Source organism: Vulpes vulpes, chromosome 5, assembly GCF_048418805.1.
Source record: "Vulpes vulpes isolate BD-2025 chromosome 5, VulVul3, whole genome shotgun sequence".
In the NCBI taxonomy this organism is placed as follows: domain Eukaryota; kingdom Metazoa; phylum Chordata; class Mammalia; order Carnivora; family Canidae; genus Vulpes; species Vulpes vulpes.
Window position 1 is genome coordinate 79,338,365 of NC_132784.1, and position 14,020 is coordinate 79,352,384.

Genomic DNA, 14,020 nt, shown 5'->3' on the forward strand with positions numbered 1-14,020 from the left:
GCCTTGAACCCATTCCTTCTCCTTATCCCCTGCGAAGTTAATTTTTTTTCCTTAAAATTACAAAAAAAAAAAAAATTTCCTCTGTGTCTTTAGACACAATCACATAGAGACCTCTTTCTGGATCTGGAGGTTTGACACACCTGCGACTTAGCCTGCTCTATCACTCAGCTTCTATTAGCCCACTATCCCCCAAGAAATGGAAAAAGACTGCAAAAAAAAATTATCCAGAGTTCACATAAAACTGTTAATGATCTCAATCTGAATTCCAGTCTCCACTCCATTCTATCATTCCTCCAATAAGTACTTTTTTATGTTTGATGGTTAATTCCGTTTCCATTACTGAAAGCCTGCACTGTGCTAGAAACCTGACCTTTTTTATCTATTGAGGTATAATTTATATACAGTGATATTCACCGTTGTAAGGTATATAGTCCTATGAGACTTGACTAAGGCATAAAGTCATGTAACCACCATTATAATCAAGATTTTGAGTATTTCCATCACCTCGGAAAGTTCCCTTGTGCCACTTTGCACCCACACTGCTCTCTACCTCCACAGGCAAAATGTCCTCAGTGATGTGAGATCTTGGGGCATCATGTGAAGTCCTCTCAGGCTCCCAGAATGCTGTCTCTGGTCTGTCTTCTGTGCTTACAGTTTTCCCTTTTCCAGAAAGCCATAAGGCTATCTCCCCATATGGCTTATGCCACTCCACATGACACTTCTGAAATGTACCCTGTTCCCAGGGGCATCAGGAGCTCATTCCTTCCTCATGTTGATGGTTTTCCATGGCTTGGCTGCTTCCCCCACTCACCAGTCAAGGACATTTCGCTTGCTTCCAGTTTTTGGAGATGATGACTAATGTTGCTATGAACATTTACACGTAGATCTCTGGGTAAACGTGTGTTTTCGCATCTCTTGGACAAATACCTAAAAATTGGGTTGCTGGCAAAATAAGTGTGTTTACTTTTACAGAAATTTCTAAACTCTTTTCCTAAGTGGTGATACCATGTGCATTCCCACCAGCAACATACGGGAGTTCTTGGTTACGTCTCATCCCTGTCAGCACTTCGTATTGTTAGCATTAAGATTTTGTTTTTTAAGCATTCTAACAGGTGTGTAGTATAATTTTACAATGCATTTTCCGAATGGCTAATAATGTTGAGTATCTTTCTATGTACTTGCCTGCCATTTGTATTTCTTCTTTGGGAAAATGTCTGTTCAGATCTGTAACCAGTTTTGTATTAGGTTGTTTGTTTTCTTATTATTGCAACATAAGAGGTTTTTTGTTTTTGTTTTTGTTTTTAACAAATTCCGAATACAAGAATTATCAGATAAGATTTTGGCAAATATTTTTCTCCCAATCTGTGACAAGTCTTTTCCTTTAAGAGTATTTTTAGACAAGTAGAAGTTTGGGGGTTAAATTTATTGTTAGTCTTAGGGACACTTTTCATGGCCTATTTAAGAATTTTTTTTGCCTAAACAGTAGTCACAAAGATTTTCTCTTATATTTTCCAGAAAAAAATACTTGACAGTTTCAGGCCTATAAAAAAAACCTATCTTTTTGAAGCTTGAAATATGGTGATTTATGACAAGACATTCCCCTGCAAGGTGGGTGCTCTATTTAAAAACCTTGAGAGACAAACTCCAAAAAAGGCTGAGCTTCCTCTTTGATGGAAAAGTTACAAAGGAAACCGAATTAAATTTAACTCACAAGAAAAGCAAAAATTTAAAATGCCACTATTCTAAAGGCCCTTTCCTTAGAAATACCTTAACTTCAGGGGCACCAGGGTAGCTCAGTGGTTAAGCATCTGCCTTCAACTCAGGTCCCAATCCCTAGATTCTGGGATTAAGTCTGCATCAGGCTCCTCACAGGGAGCCTTCCTCTCCTCCTGCCTATGTCTCTGCCTCTGTGTGTGTGTGTGTGTGTGTGTGTGTGTGTGTGTCAAATAAATAAATAAATAAATAAATAAATAAATAAATAAAATCTTTAAAAAAAAAAAAAAAACAAAAAGGGATCCCTGGGTGGCGCAGCGGTTTGGCACCTGCCTTTGGCCCAGGGCGCAATCCTGGAGACCCAGGATCAAATCCCACGTCGGGCTCCCGGTGCATGGAGCCTGCTTCTCCCTCTGCCTGTGTCTCTGCCTCTCTCCCTCTCTCTCTGTGTGACTATCATAAATAAAGGAAAATTTAAAAAATATATATTAAAAAATAAATAAATAAAAATAAACAAAAACATTCAGAACATAGCACCCAGTTAGATTTCAAAAAGACCAAAAATGTAACAGATAAATTTTAAGTAAATAATAATCTGGAGAAAATATAGCATCATTTTTGGAATATAATCTCAGAATAGAGAAACATTTTCTAAGCAAGAAATTTTAAAGCCCCTCCTCAAAAATAAACAAACGGATAATCAATTTGACGACATTAAAAGTTTTACATTTCTGCATAACACAAAAATCTCAAAAGAAAAGGGGCAAACGGTAAGTCTGGGAAATACATTCGCAAAACATCTCTAAATCGGTATTTATGAAAAGCACCTAAAAATCAATAAGGAAACATTACCAATATAATAGAAATTCGGACAAAAAGATTGAAAAGATAGTAGGGTGGGAGGGAAGAAAGGACGATAGGGAGGAAAGAGAATGTTTTGTAAGTATATGAAAAAATATTCAACCTTACTCTGATAAAAGACATATGAATTAAAACATTTTTCCCCTTTCAAAAGGCAAAGAGACCCCAAAGCCTGTTAATGCATTTTATCTGAGAGACTGAAGGGAAGCAAGCAGCGTGCTGCTGGTGGGAGTATAGCATCGACCGAGCTCTTTGGAGGTGAAAGTCGCAATATTCCTAGAAGGAGGAAAAAAAAAAAAAAAATATATATATATATATATATATATATATATATATATATATATATATATACCTAGCAATCCCTTCTCTAAGGCAAAAAAGGCTGCGGAGGTTGAGACTGCTGTGCCCTGCGGGCGTGGCCCTGGCGGCCACCTGGCCTGCCTGCGCGTCTTCCCGGGTCCAGGTGGTCCAGAGCATCAGCGACCTTGCGCGCTCCCCGCGCCAGCACGACCCCGCCCCGGCACCTAGGCAACACCTACGGGGAGTTGCTGTGCTTGCTCCTTATGCGGATCCACCCCACAGCCAAGTCCGAAGGAATCCACCACGGCATGGCCTGTAAGATGGGACACAAGGTCACTGATGGGACACAAGGTCACCAGGCAGCGCCCATTAACCGCCGCGATACATCCCGGCAAGGGGAGCGAAAGGATGCGCGCACTTGCCGGGAGACCAAGATCTCCAGAATATCGTTGGGGCGGGGGGGGGGGCGGGGGGGCGTACCTACCGTACGCTATCTTTTGCACAAAAATCCTAAGTGGCCAATAAAGGGAATGAGCATCTGTACTGGAGGATGCAAAGCCGCCCCCGCCCCCGCCCCCGCCCGAGGGTCACAGAAGAACCGCCTCCGAGCGGAGAGACGCCGCCGCGACCCGAGCCGGGCGGGCCGCCTGCACCTCCGCAGAGCCGCCACACGGGGGCAGCGTCGCCGGCCGAGGTGCGCAGGCGCCGGCGGGACTGGGGCCCACGCGGCCGGCGGGGCGGGGGGCGGGGGGCGGAGCGCGGAGCCGGGTGCGGAGGCCCTCGCCCGCCCGCGGCGCCCCTCGCCCGCCCCAGCGGAACTCCGCGTCTGGCTGGCAAAGGGGAAACCCGAAGCAAAAAGGCAGAGCCGCGGCCCCCTGGTTCCACTGGGGCTCGAACCCAGGACCTTCTGCGCGTAAAGCAGACGTGCTAACCGCTACACTATGGAACCGCGCGCAGCGGCGGGCCTCCGGGGCGGAGGAAGTGCACACGCAGGCCCCGCCCGCCGCGCCCGGAGCGGGCTGCTCTCCGCGAGGGCCCAGGGGAGGCCTTGCCCAGGCCCCCGGCTGCCCGGCGCGCCCCCCGCGCACGCCCCCCGCGCGCCCCCGCTCGGCGGCCGCACCCAGCGCTCCCCGCAGGCGGCCGCGGCCTGGGCCCCCGCCAGCGTCCGGGTCGGCGCGGCGCCTGCCTTGATGTAAGCAGCGCGGAGGGGGCGCCAGTGCCTGGCTCTGTGGCGCAATGGATAGCGCATTGGACTTCTAGACAGATGGAGGCATTCAAAGGTTGTGGGTTCGAGTCCCACCAGAGTCGCTTTTGTTTTGGTAAGGGACAGCAGGCAACGGAAAGCAAACACCTGACCCCCTTTCAAAGTCCGCATCCCCCCCCCCCCCCCGCCCCACTGGGGGGAAGGGAAGAAGCTCACGCCAACCCCCGGCTGTGCCCTCTCGCTCGACGCTGTTGGGAGTCCCGCCACCTGAGCCTGGTTCTCCGTCGCCTTCGGGGCCCCAGGGTCTGTGATGAGACGCGGGAGGTGCGAGAAGTCACTGGGGTTTCCCCTCCTCCCCCATATCGCTTTGACGTTAGCAGGAAAAAAAAAAAAAAAAACAAACCCTAGACTTCAGCAGCTCGGTGTTGTTCACGTTGTCTAAAAGTGAGCGGAAGCCCGCGGGATACCAGAATGGCCGAGTGGTTAAGGCGTTGGACTTAAGATCCAATGGATTCATATCCTCGTGGGTTCGAACCCCACTTCTGGTAAAGACTTTTCTGCCTTTCCAAAAAATGAAAATAAAAAGAAACCCTTCTCTGAGCGATGGTGAACGGTAATTTTGCAATTTTAGGCTGGGTGTTTTTGCAATTTTAGGCTGAGACAGGATGATGGATGAGAGCAACCGAGAACCGAGACAGCTTGAAGGGTTACTTGGCAATGGCATTTTAATCTGAATGTTAGTATTTTCGCCACAGAACGTGTAGCCACAAATTAAGAACTGATGGTTTAGAAAACTGAAAGAAAAGGTCTGTGTAAAACTATACTACCTGGGGGGTTGGGGGGGTGTGCATTTCTGCAATAGAAACCTTCACTCTTTGCAACAGTTAATTAAGATCCCGCTACGTGCGGTGGACTGTTCTAAATGCTGCGGTTATGGGAATGCAAACTTTTTTTTTTTTTTTTAAGAAAAAGTAAACAAATAAGGACGAGAAAAAAGACAAGGTCCTCACCAGCAGCACTTAAATCACAGTGACAGAGAGAAGAGATGGTTTATTAACAAGCAAATAAACTGAATTTCTGGTGGCAATTAAGTGCTATAAAGTAAATTATACAGGGTGGCACAACAGAGTGGCATAGAACGTTTTCAGGGCAAATTGATCCCTTTTGTGGAAATCATTCATCGTGACAGGAGTGTTCTCCTCTCTCTGCCAAATAAAACTTTGTCCAAAGAACCAATTCTGCTGTCTGAGCCTTCACTCAAAGCTTTCCCTGACCCATGGCCCTCATTCATTTCACAGCAGTTTTTGAGAGCTTGATCTGTGCCAGCCACTGACCAGGCATTGGGGACATAGAGGGTCTATCGGCCTCGCTGCAGACACGTTCTAGGAGGAAAGACACACCCATTATGCAGGAGCCAGAGGGATGTTGTGGCAGGCAGAGCAATAATGACAGGTTCAGAGGCCCAGTACCTAACCCCATCCCGAGAGGATCAAGCCGGGATCTCTGGGGCAGGTCCTCATCCCTGTCTTTAAAGATCACAGGGCACTTCCCAAACCAAACAAACTTGGAAAGTGGGAAGAGGACGGCATTTCAAGAGGAGGGGATGGGAGGGGGGTCGTTGGGGGGGGGTGGAGAACCATTGGGAAAAAAGCACTAAATATAAACAGCTGCAGTGAACTCTCTCTATGCTGATTAAGTCAGTTAACACTTGATTGGAAAAAAAAAAAAAAACCACTTGATTGTATACAGTTTGAGACTTTGGTTCTCAGTCTTTGGTACCTGTCAATTTAGTCTTGTCCTAGGAGAACAGGAAACAAATCCTCGTGTTGTCCCGCACTCAGCAGGCGCCATGACCCTGGTTCTGTTGTTGTGAGGCTGGAGGCTCACTAACTCCCCCAGGACTGACTTCGTGGCCCAGGCAGCTCCGGGGGGGGGGGGGGGGGGGGCTGGTTTTAGTTTTCTTGGTGGAACCTAGACATGCCATCTGATTCATAGGGAATCCACATCTTCTTTTGTGAAAACTGTACCTTATTCATTTGTGATTTTTCAATACTAATAAGCAATTCTCCTCCCAAACCATGAAACGTAGAGGGAACACCCCCCACACACACACACTGGAAAGAAAATTTGTGCTTTTAACTGCTCTCTGCTGGGATCTGTAGAAAACACAGGATCAGGGATGCTTTGATCTGAAGGGTTGCCTGTGTGATCCCAAAAGGGTGGACTCGTGTAACACATTACATTTTTTTCTTCCTTTATTTTATTATGAAAACACATTTTTTAAATCCAGTAACAGACGTACCTAAAGGAAGTGGTAAGAGCCTTCTCTTAGACACCTCCTTGCCATTCCCCAAAAAGTAGCTGTTTTATTGAATTGTTTTCTATCCTTAAGCATCTCTTATGACCATGCAAACCCCAAATATACAAAATGTATAATTAAAGAATATATATTCATATAAAGACCCTTGCAGTTTTCCACAAATATTATCCCATAAGTATTGTTTAGCGCCTTGTGTTTTTGCTTCCCATAACATGGATATCTTTCCATTACAGGTGTTACCTATTTAAACTTTGCTCCTACTTCCCCGATACATTTCATTCCTGATACATTCCCGATCATATACATTTCATCAAAGAATGCAGGCCTCAATTCCTCCCGGGACCCCTTGGTGCAATGTCTCTGAACTCCAAGGAGGGCTAAAACTATTGTGAGGTTCCACCTCATAGGATTCCCTTCCTTTCAAGGGATCCTACCCAATGCCTCAAGGAATGACATGGCAACCAGGGAGCAGAATTTAGGAAAAGATTAACTGTGTCCGGGACACAGGTGTCAGGGTAAACAGGACTGCCAAAAGATATAAAATCCCACCTGATCAAAATCTTTCAATGGGAGCTCCAGCAAAATGTTGAGATTCCCTGGAGAACGTGCGTTCTGTTAGCTCTTCCCTCTGCTTTCCAAGTCTACGGGGGCCTCGGCAGTCACCATTCACGGCTCAGTTCAGGCTTCACCAGCTCCTGGAAGCCTTGTCTGCCCCTTACTTCTGGGGTCAGCCAGGTGACGCTGCAAAAGCCAGCTTCCCACCGCCAAAGCGCCACACTGGGTGCTTCTGGAAGTGTGCCTTGTCGCAGCCCCGAGGACCGGGACTGGGTCTTCGCAGCCTAAGTTTGCTTAAATGCTGAAGAGCGGCATCCACTGGGTGAATGTCTGTTGAATAGATTATTGGAAACCTAATCAATTATTCATAATTCCCACCCACGACACGCTCCGGGGCTCTTCAACGTCCAACGCTGGCATTAAAAACCCCGCTGCTCACCCAGAAGCACGCCCAGAGGTCCTAAACCTGAGGATTCCCCTGGGGATGCTCCCCTTAGGGTGCTAGCACTTCGCGGGGAGGGGGGTTGCTGTCCAGCTGCGAGGAGCTAAGGCAGGCAGGGATTTTCTTTACAGTCTCTGATGGGAGAGAACGGGCTGCATTCTGCCAGACACCCACTAGATCTTCATTTTGCCGTTTCACCTCCCGGGGAATCAGTAAAAAAGACTCAGAACGTTAAAAAGACAGCGGCCACGTGGCCTATTTCACCGCGGATAGGGCCGGGAAGAGGCCCCTCTTGCGAGCCCGGATAGCTCAGTCGGTAGAGCATCAGACTTTTAATCTGAGGGTCCAGGGTTCAAGTCCCTGTTCGGGCGGAGGTTATTTTAAGCTCCAAGGATAAATTTGACACTTTGTTCACCTCTCTTGACTAGCAGCAGGAGGAAGACATGGGGGACGGGGGACGGGGCCCCCTGGGGGGGGGGGCGACCCGACCCGCGCAGCACACGGGGTCCAGCGCTGGGTAGGCGCGGGTTCCCACCTGGACCCCAGCCCCCACGGGGGCTCTGCGCATGCGCAGAGCGCCTACCAGCGAGCCTTCCAAGCCCAGCACTTTCTCTTCCAACTTTGGAATGTCACTTTGCCCGGAGATGGGTTTTTTTTTTTCCTTGAAACTTCCTTTTACATCCGGAACATCAAAAGACCCATAACCAAGAAAGCCGCCCCCCGACCCCGTCAGTCGCGATAGTGATGCTCCTGGCGGTTAGTGCGCCCCATGTATTAAAAGCGCGGTGAGCCCCAGAAGCCAAAAATTAAAAAACTGAAAAAAAAAAAAAAAGGCGCGGTGAGAAAACAGCTCCCAAGGGCTCTCGGATCGACCCGGGCGCTTATGAGTCACATCTCCGGCTGGGAACCATCCTTTACCCGGTTTCTGACCCGCCGACGGGCCCGGGCTTTCGGTTCTGGCTGTAGAGACAATATTTAAGGCTGTGGGTCTGCACGTCTGTCGCCCACGAGAAAAACATGCGAGCCCGGCGAGCTGACCGCTCAGGGAACCTAGCGCGCCGCCGTGGGACTGGGCGCCGGGCGCCCCGAGGCTCCGGAGCTCCCAGCGGGGATGCAGCCCTCCCGGGACCCTCCTCCCGGTCGCGCACGCGCACAGGAGGGTACGGGAGCCGAGAGCCCCCCCTGCGCTGCCGCTGCGCACGCGCGGGAGAGGGTCCACGCGATAGGAGACAGGCACCTACCGCCCATCCACCCAGGCCGCTGCGCACGCGCACCAAGAGACCCGCGCGGCCGCTGCGCAGGCGCACTGGGCGGGGAGGCACTCTTGGTTGTGGGGTGCGTGTCGGCAAAAACCCTGCCGAAACCCGGGATCGAACCAGGGACCTTTAGATCTTCAGTCTAACGCTCTCCCAACTGAGCTATTTCGGCGAAGACGAGAGCTGGTGCTACCCAGTTAAGGAAATTTTTTAAAAGAAAGCAAGAAAAAAAAAGCCCCAGAAAACTATGTGAGGAAAATTGAGCATGTTTATCCATCCTCATGCTTTCTCCACCTCTCCCCAGGAACCTCCCTGATAAAGACAGCCTCTTACCGAGGGCCTGCTGTGCGCCCAGCACATGACCCACTTGGTCTCACTCGATCCCCACCCGCCTCACCCCTGCCGTGAGGATGTTCATATGATAATTTCTAAATGAAATACCTGGTGCATCTCAAATCATCCAGAATTGAACCAGAGCCCTCCGGCCCCAAAGTCCAGAAATGTTGGTCAAGACAGGCATAGGGTTTTTTGGGTTGTTGGTTTTTTTTCCCTCTTTTCCCCCTTTGATGAAAGACAGAGGGAGTGACCTCGGGGTGAGGAGGGAGGAAGTAGGAGGCCTCCATGATCTCCACTCCGTCCTCCTCTCCACGTCCCAGCTCACTCTGCTCCTTCAAAGACACTTCACTTTTCAAGGTTGCCAAAGGTGCACTTGATCACTTTCCAAAGGACTCCCCCAGAGAGAAGAAAAATTGCCACCTTGTTTCTCTCCCTGGGGTGCCATCTGAGCCCCTCAATTCGCTGTCTTCAAAGAAGCCTGACTGCCCCACCCCACCCCACCCCCCCAGTGCCCTGCGCCCTCACGTGGATCGTGACCAGGGCTGACCCTTCAGCAGTATACCAACTGACACAGTCACATGAATGTGGACAGGCTTCTGATCTTGGGCATGTTGGGAGTATGTTTCTCCAGAATGGTTCCTTACCTGTTTCGAAAGGTTTTTTGTTTCCTTCCCAGATTGAAAATAATCACAATTTTGCTGAATATTGAATAATAGTAATAATGGTCATTGCTACAATGTGTTGAATGTTTACCTTGGGGCAAAACCCCACTAAGCACTGTGCATGCCTTACGACCTCATTAAATCACAAGTTCATAAGATGGATGCTATTGCCCGCATCCCCTTTCTCCTGCTGAGGAAGCTGCGCTTTGGAGAGTTGGAGGTGATTGTGGGTCTGTGTAGACCCAGGGTAAGGCACTCCAGCGTGGAGGATGAAGGCCTAGGCTCCGGCTTGAGTGCTCCCTCCAGCCTGGCCCTGCCGGGCCCCACTAATCCGGACTCCCTGGGTACCACAGTCCATCAGCTAAGAGGGCGGCTGCCTCAGTCAACCTCCACCTCCATCCTGCTAAGGAGATCAGGATCCCCCCTCCTTTGTTGCCTGACGGAAGCAAGGAAGGCTCAATCTCTAGTGAAACCAGGATGCACCTTCCCTCTATCTCCCAAGGAAATTAGTTTTAGTCTTAGTGAACCGCAGCCTAAGCTGCTCTTGGCTCCACAACCCGGCTTCGGCAGTATCTTTCAGGAGCTGAATCCTTCCCTTGTCAGTAGTCGGTGCCAGCTGACTACTGTTTTTCCAACACCAGGACTTGTCCCATTCCAGCCCCTTGAAGGCACTCTGTCCAATACAACCCTCTTCCTCCCATAGCAGAAGCTGCCATCTCGGCCTCAACACCTCCCTGTGTTCAGGGTCACACTTTGGGGGCGGGAGGGTAGAGAGAAGACTTCCCCATAGAGGGAACCGTATCACTCCATGCACTCTGTCTGGTGCATGGATTTCTAGACGGTCCTGTCTTCTGTTTCAGAATGCAAAAATATCCTTTGGAGGTAAAGGAAGGTGGCGTGTAGGTGCAGGACCCACGGCATGTCCGCAGACACTTGGCGGGAAGGGAACCCCAGAGGGAGGGTCAGCCTAGAACAGTGATGGATGGGGGCGGTGCCTCGAAGCAACCGTTCCCCTTGCTGTGAATGCAGCCGTCAGCAGTTGGGACCCCGGGCCCGGCCCGAGGTTGCAGAATAAAGCAGCCCCTTGAACTCCCCCGAGCAACGCACCGCAAGTTTTCCCGGGGCCTTTGCACAAAGGTTCGTAGTGTCCGTCGTCGCGGGGACCAGGCTTTTCAGAGACAGCGGCTGGACTCGCAGCCTACACGCTCCACGACTTTACTGCCGTCTCTACAGGCACCCGATTATGAAAGCTGTTCTCATTTTTAAATTATTTAGGAAAAAAGGGGAAGCGCCGCCCGAACAGGGACTTGAACCCTGGACCCTCAGATTAAAAGTCTGATGCTCTACCGACTGAGCTATCCGGGCTCGCAGGCAGCGCTTCCCTCCGGTGGCTGAAGGCCTCGTCCTGTGTGCGCTGTGAGCTAACAGCTCCGCGCCGGGCGGGCTCCCGACTCCTCCTCCGAGTGTGCTTTGACCCGTTCCGACCCACGGACCCTGCGGGGAAGGTGTCAGGTCGTCCTTCGGCAGCCCCATGCAGATTCCTTAAACAAAGCAACAAAATAAAACGCGCCCCCTTTTATTCAGAAAGTTATTTTTCTAAATAACTAATAACGAAACTCCTTGGCAAGCGTGAATATTGAGCTCTGCAAAAGCCTGCAGGAGGAGAAGGCGTTTACTCACGGTCTCCCCCCGCCCCCCGGCCCGCCACGCCTATCTTTGCTCTAAAAGCAAAGAGCACAGGGGCGGAGACCGCAGGTCAGGTGCCCCTTCTGCCGAGAAGCACCACTTCTGGTGCCATCTCAGGTGTCCACCGTAAAAGACGTGCGAAGCGGATTAGCTAAACGAGACGACGCGGGCTCCGGCCTGCTGCGCTGGAAGCCGCCTCGGCCCCCGGGCTGCGCCGTGAGAGCACGGCCCCTCCCGCCCGCCACGCCCCTCGCCACGCCCCCCGCCACGCCCCCGCCACGCCCCCGCTGGCCGGGCCTCCGCGCACGCGCAATCCCTCCCTCCTGCGAGGGCGACCCCGCCTCCCCCCGCCTCCCTCAGGGACACCCCATCCGCACGTTGCAGATCCCCTCCTGCCTTTCGGTCCTCCGGGCCTTTACACAGGCTGTCCCCTCTAACAGGCGTCTCACCTCCCCCCCCTCCTCCCCCATCGCCCGTCCCCAGCACCTTTGGGAACTCAGTTGACCCGCCATCCAGCCTGGGAGGTACCTCCTGGTGACCACAGGGTCCCTGGTCCTCAGCTCCCCTGCACTGAGGATCTGCTACAGGTCCCGAAGGCAAGCATGCGGGGGGCCAACCTCCGAGAGCCTCGCACTCGGGGCTCTAAGGACAATATGAATACTAGAAGGCGGGCCGAGTAGAACCTGGCAGAGAAAAAAAAGACTGAAAACTGAGTAGGTGTGTGTCACGGGGGCAAGAATGGTGATTGAGGCAGAGACACCCCATCTTCTCCAAGCTTCTTGCTTGTACCCCAAGTGCTTCCCTTGGGAATTCTCCCCTTTTTCTTCAGGCTGCAAACTGAGAAAGCCCAACACTGAGAGTGAGATTTTTTTAATATATAAATTTATTTTTTATTGGTGTTCAATTTGCCAACATATAGAATAACACCCAGTGCTCATCCCATCAAGTGCCCGTCACCCAGTCACCCCCACCCCCCCCCCACCTCCCCTTCCACCACCCCTAGTTCGTTTCCCAGAGTTATGAGTCTGAGAGTGAGATTTTAAGGAATTGGCTCACAGTTGTGGGAGCTGGCAAATTTGAAGTCTGTCGGGCAGACCGACAGACAACATTCAGGTAAGAGTTCAACTTCAGTGAGGCAGCAAGCTGGAGACTAGGCAGATCTTCTGTTTACCATCTTTGAGGAGAATTCCTTCTTCATCAGGAAACCCCAGTCTTTGCTCTCAAACCTTCAGATGCTTGGATGAGGCCCAGCCACATTACAGAGGATAATATGCTTCACTCAAAGTCTATGATTTACACCTTCATCACATCTACTAAACACCTTCACAGCAGCATCTAGACTGGTGTTTGATTAAACAACTGGGCACCGCACCACGGCCTAGCCAAGGTGACCTATAAAATTCCCTGTCACACATGCTGGCATACATCATGCAGACTTTGAACTGCCCAATTTAGTAGTACATCATTTTCCTTCCTTTTGACCATCTTCACATTTCATCGGAATTCATCCCTCTACCCAAGAACCCAAAGATTTGGGGGGACACTTCTTTAGCTAGTGTATTGGCACAGAGGAACAGAAAGGGGAGGGCATATAAATAGGTCCCAAAGCAGTATTTCTCCATTTTGTCTTTCACCACACCTAAGGTTTTTAGAATGTGAGGACTGAGAATTTCTTTTCTCTCTTCCCATGTCCCAGCCTGGTGTCCAGCCAATAAAAGGGCATCCCCAAGTGTGTGTTGTTCCTTTGCACTACCTTGATAGAGCGATTCATCTTAACAAGTAATAAGTATAATAATAATAAGTATTATTATCTCCTTTATATTATTATGTATAATATAGAGTATATGTTCTGATAATGTATTATTTATATAATAATATAACAAATATATTATGCAATATTATATATGTTATAGATCATGTTACTTATATAACATAAATAGAATATAAATACATAAGTGTAATATTAATATATAATGTTATAGATTATATTTGATATATTATCTATATATAATAATATAAATATATGTTGTATAATATATAAGTATTATTATACCTATTACTGTTATAACAATAAAGTAGTAATAATAATACTTGTTATTATTACTGTTAGGATCCACCCCAGAGCCTCCAGATTCCCCTGTCGTCCACCCCCCAGCCCCCCCAGCCCAGACCAGTATAAACAGCTCTGGAAGCCCGGACCAGGTGGGATGCGGGGTCCCTGGGGGTCTGTGCCATGGTCTGCTCCGGTGCTGATGGACGCAAACGCGTTTTGTACTTGGCGAACAAGAAACGATCAGTCTGTTCTGGAATCCGGATCGTCCTGACGGTAGTTTCCCAGTGTGTTTGCTGGGGCGCAGTGTGGCCGGGGGCGCATCGCGCTCGGAGCGCAGGGACGTATACATGCATACACAACGGTGGCTTGCGATTTGGCAAATAAAAATTCAGTTAAATCTCTGAAAAACAACGAGCGTGTGCTTTGTATGTTGCACGCAATAATTTGAGACGTACTTATACCCCCAAAAAAATAAGAAGAAGAAAGAAAGAAAGAAAGAAAGAAAGAAAGAAAGAAAGAAAGAAAAAAAGAAAAAAAGAAAGAAAAAGAAACAAAGAAAGAAACAAAGAAAGAAAGAAAAAGAAACAAAGAAAGAAAGAAAGAAAGAAAGAAAGAAAGAAAGAAAAGAAAAT

At 49.5% G+C, this 14,020-nt stretch overlaps 1 long non-coding RNA gene and 6 other non-coding genes across 7 annotated transcripts; 3 read left to right on the forward strand and 4 right to left on the reverse strand.

Annotated features, from left to right (window-relative positions):
- Positions 1-2,413: 2,413 nt before the first annotated feature.
- LOC140598929 (uncharacterized) lies at positions 2,414-3,468 on the reverse strand. The gene is made up of 3 exons (XR_012001454.1): positions 3,359-3,468; positions 3,114-3,187; positions 2,414-2,850 (listed from the first exon to the last, which is right to left on the reverse strand). It is a non-coding gene; the product is annotated as an uncharacterized lncRNA (long non-coding RNA).
- A 282-nt stretch (positions 3,469-3,750) lies between these two features.
- Positions 3,751-3,823, reverse strand: TRNAV-UAC (transfer RNA valine (anticodon UAC)). The gene has a single exon. It is a non-coding gene; the product is annotated as a tRNA-Val (tRNA).
- Positions 3,824-4,096: 273 nt separating this feature from the next.
- Positions 4,097-4,182, forward strand: TRNAR-UCU (transfer RNA arginine (anticodon UCU)). The gene is given in 2 exon segments: positions 4,097-4,133; positions 4,147-4,182. It is a non-coding gene; the product is annotated as a tRNA-Arg (tRNA).
- Positions 4,183-4,543: 361 nt separating this feature from the next.
- Positions 4,544-4,626, forward strand: TRNAL-UAA (transfer RNA leucine (anticodon UAA)). Its single transcript has one exon. It is a non-coding gene; the product is annotated as a tRNA-Leu (tRNA).
- Positions 4,627-7,693: 3,067 nt separating this feature from the next.
- Positions 7,694-7,766, forward strand: TRNAK-UUU (transfer RNA lysine (anticodon UUU)). Its single transcript has one exon. It is a non-coding gene; the product is annotated as a tRNA-Lys (tRNA).
- A 984-nt stretch (positions 7,767-8,750) lies between these two features.
- Positions 8,751-8,823, reverse strand: TRNAF-GAA (transfer RNA phenylalanine (anticodon GAA)). The gene has a single exon. It is a non-coding gene; the product is annotated as a tRNA-Phe (tRNA).
- A 2,118-nt stretch (positions 8,824-10,941) lies between these two features.
- Positions 10,942-11,014, reverse strand: TRNAK-UUU (transfer RNA lysine (anticodon UUU)). The gene has a single exon. It is a non-coding gene; the product is annotated as a tRNA-Lys (tRNA).
- Between the last annotated feature and the right edge of the window lie 3,006 nt (positions 11,015-14,020).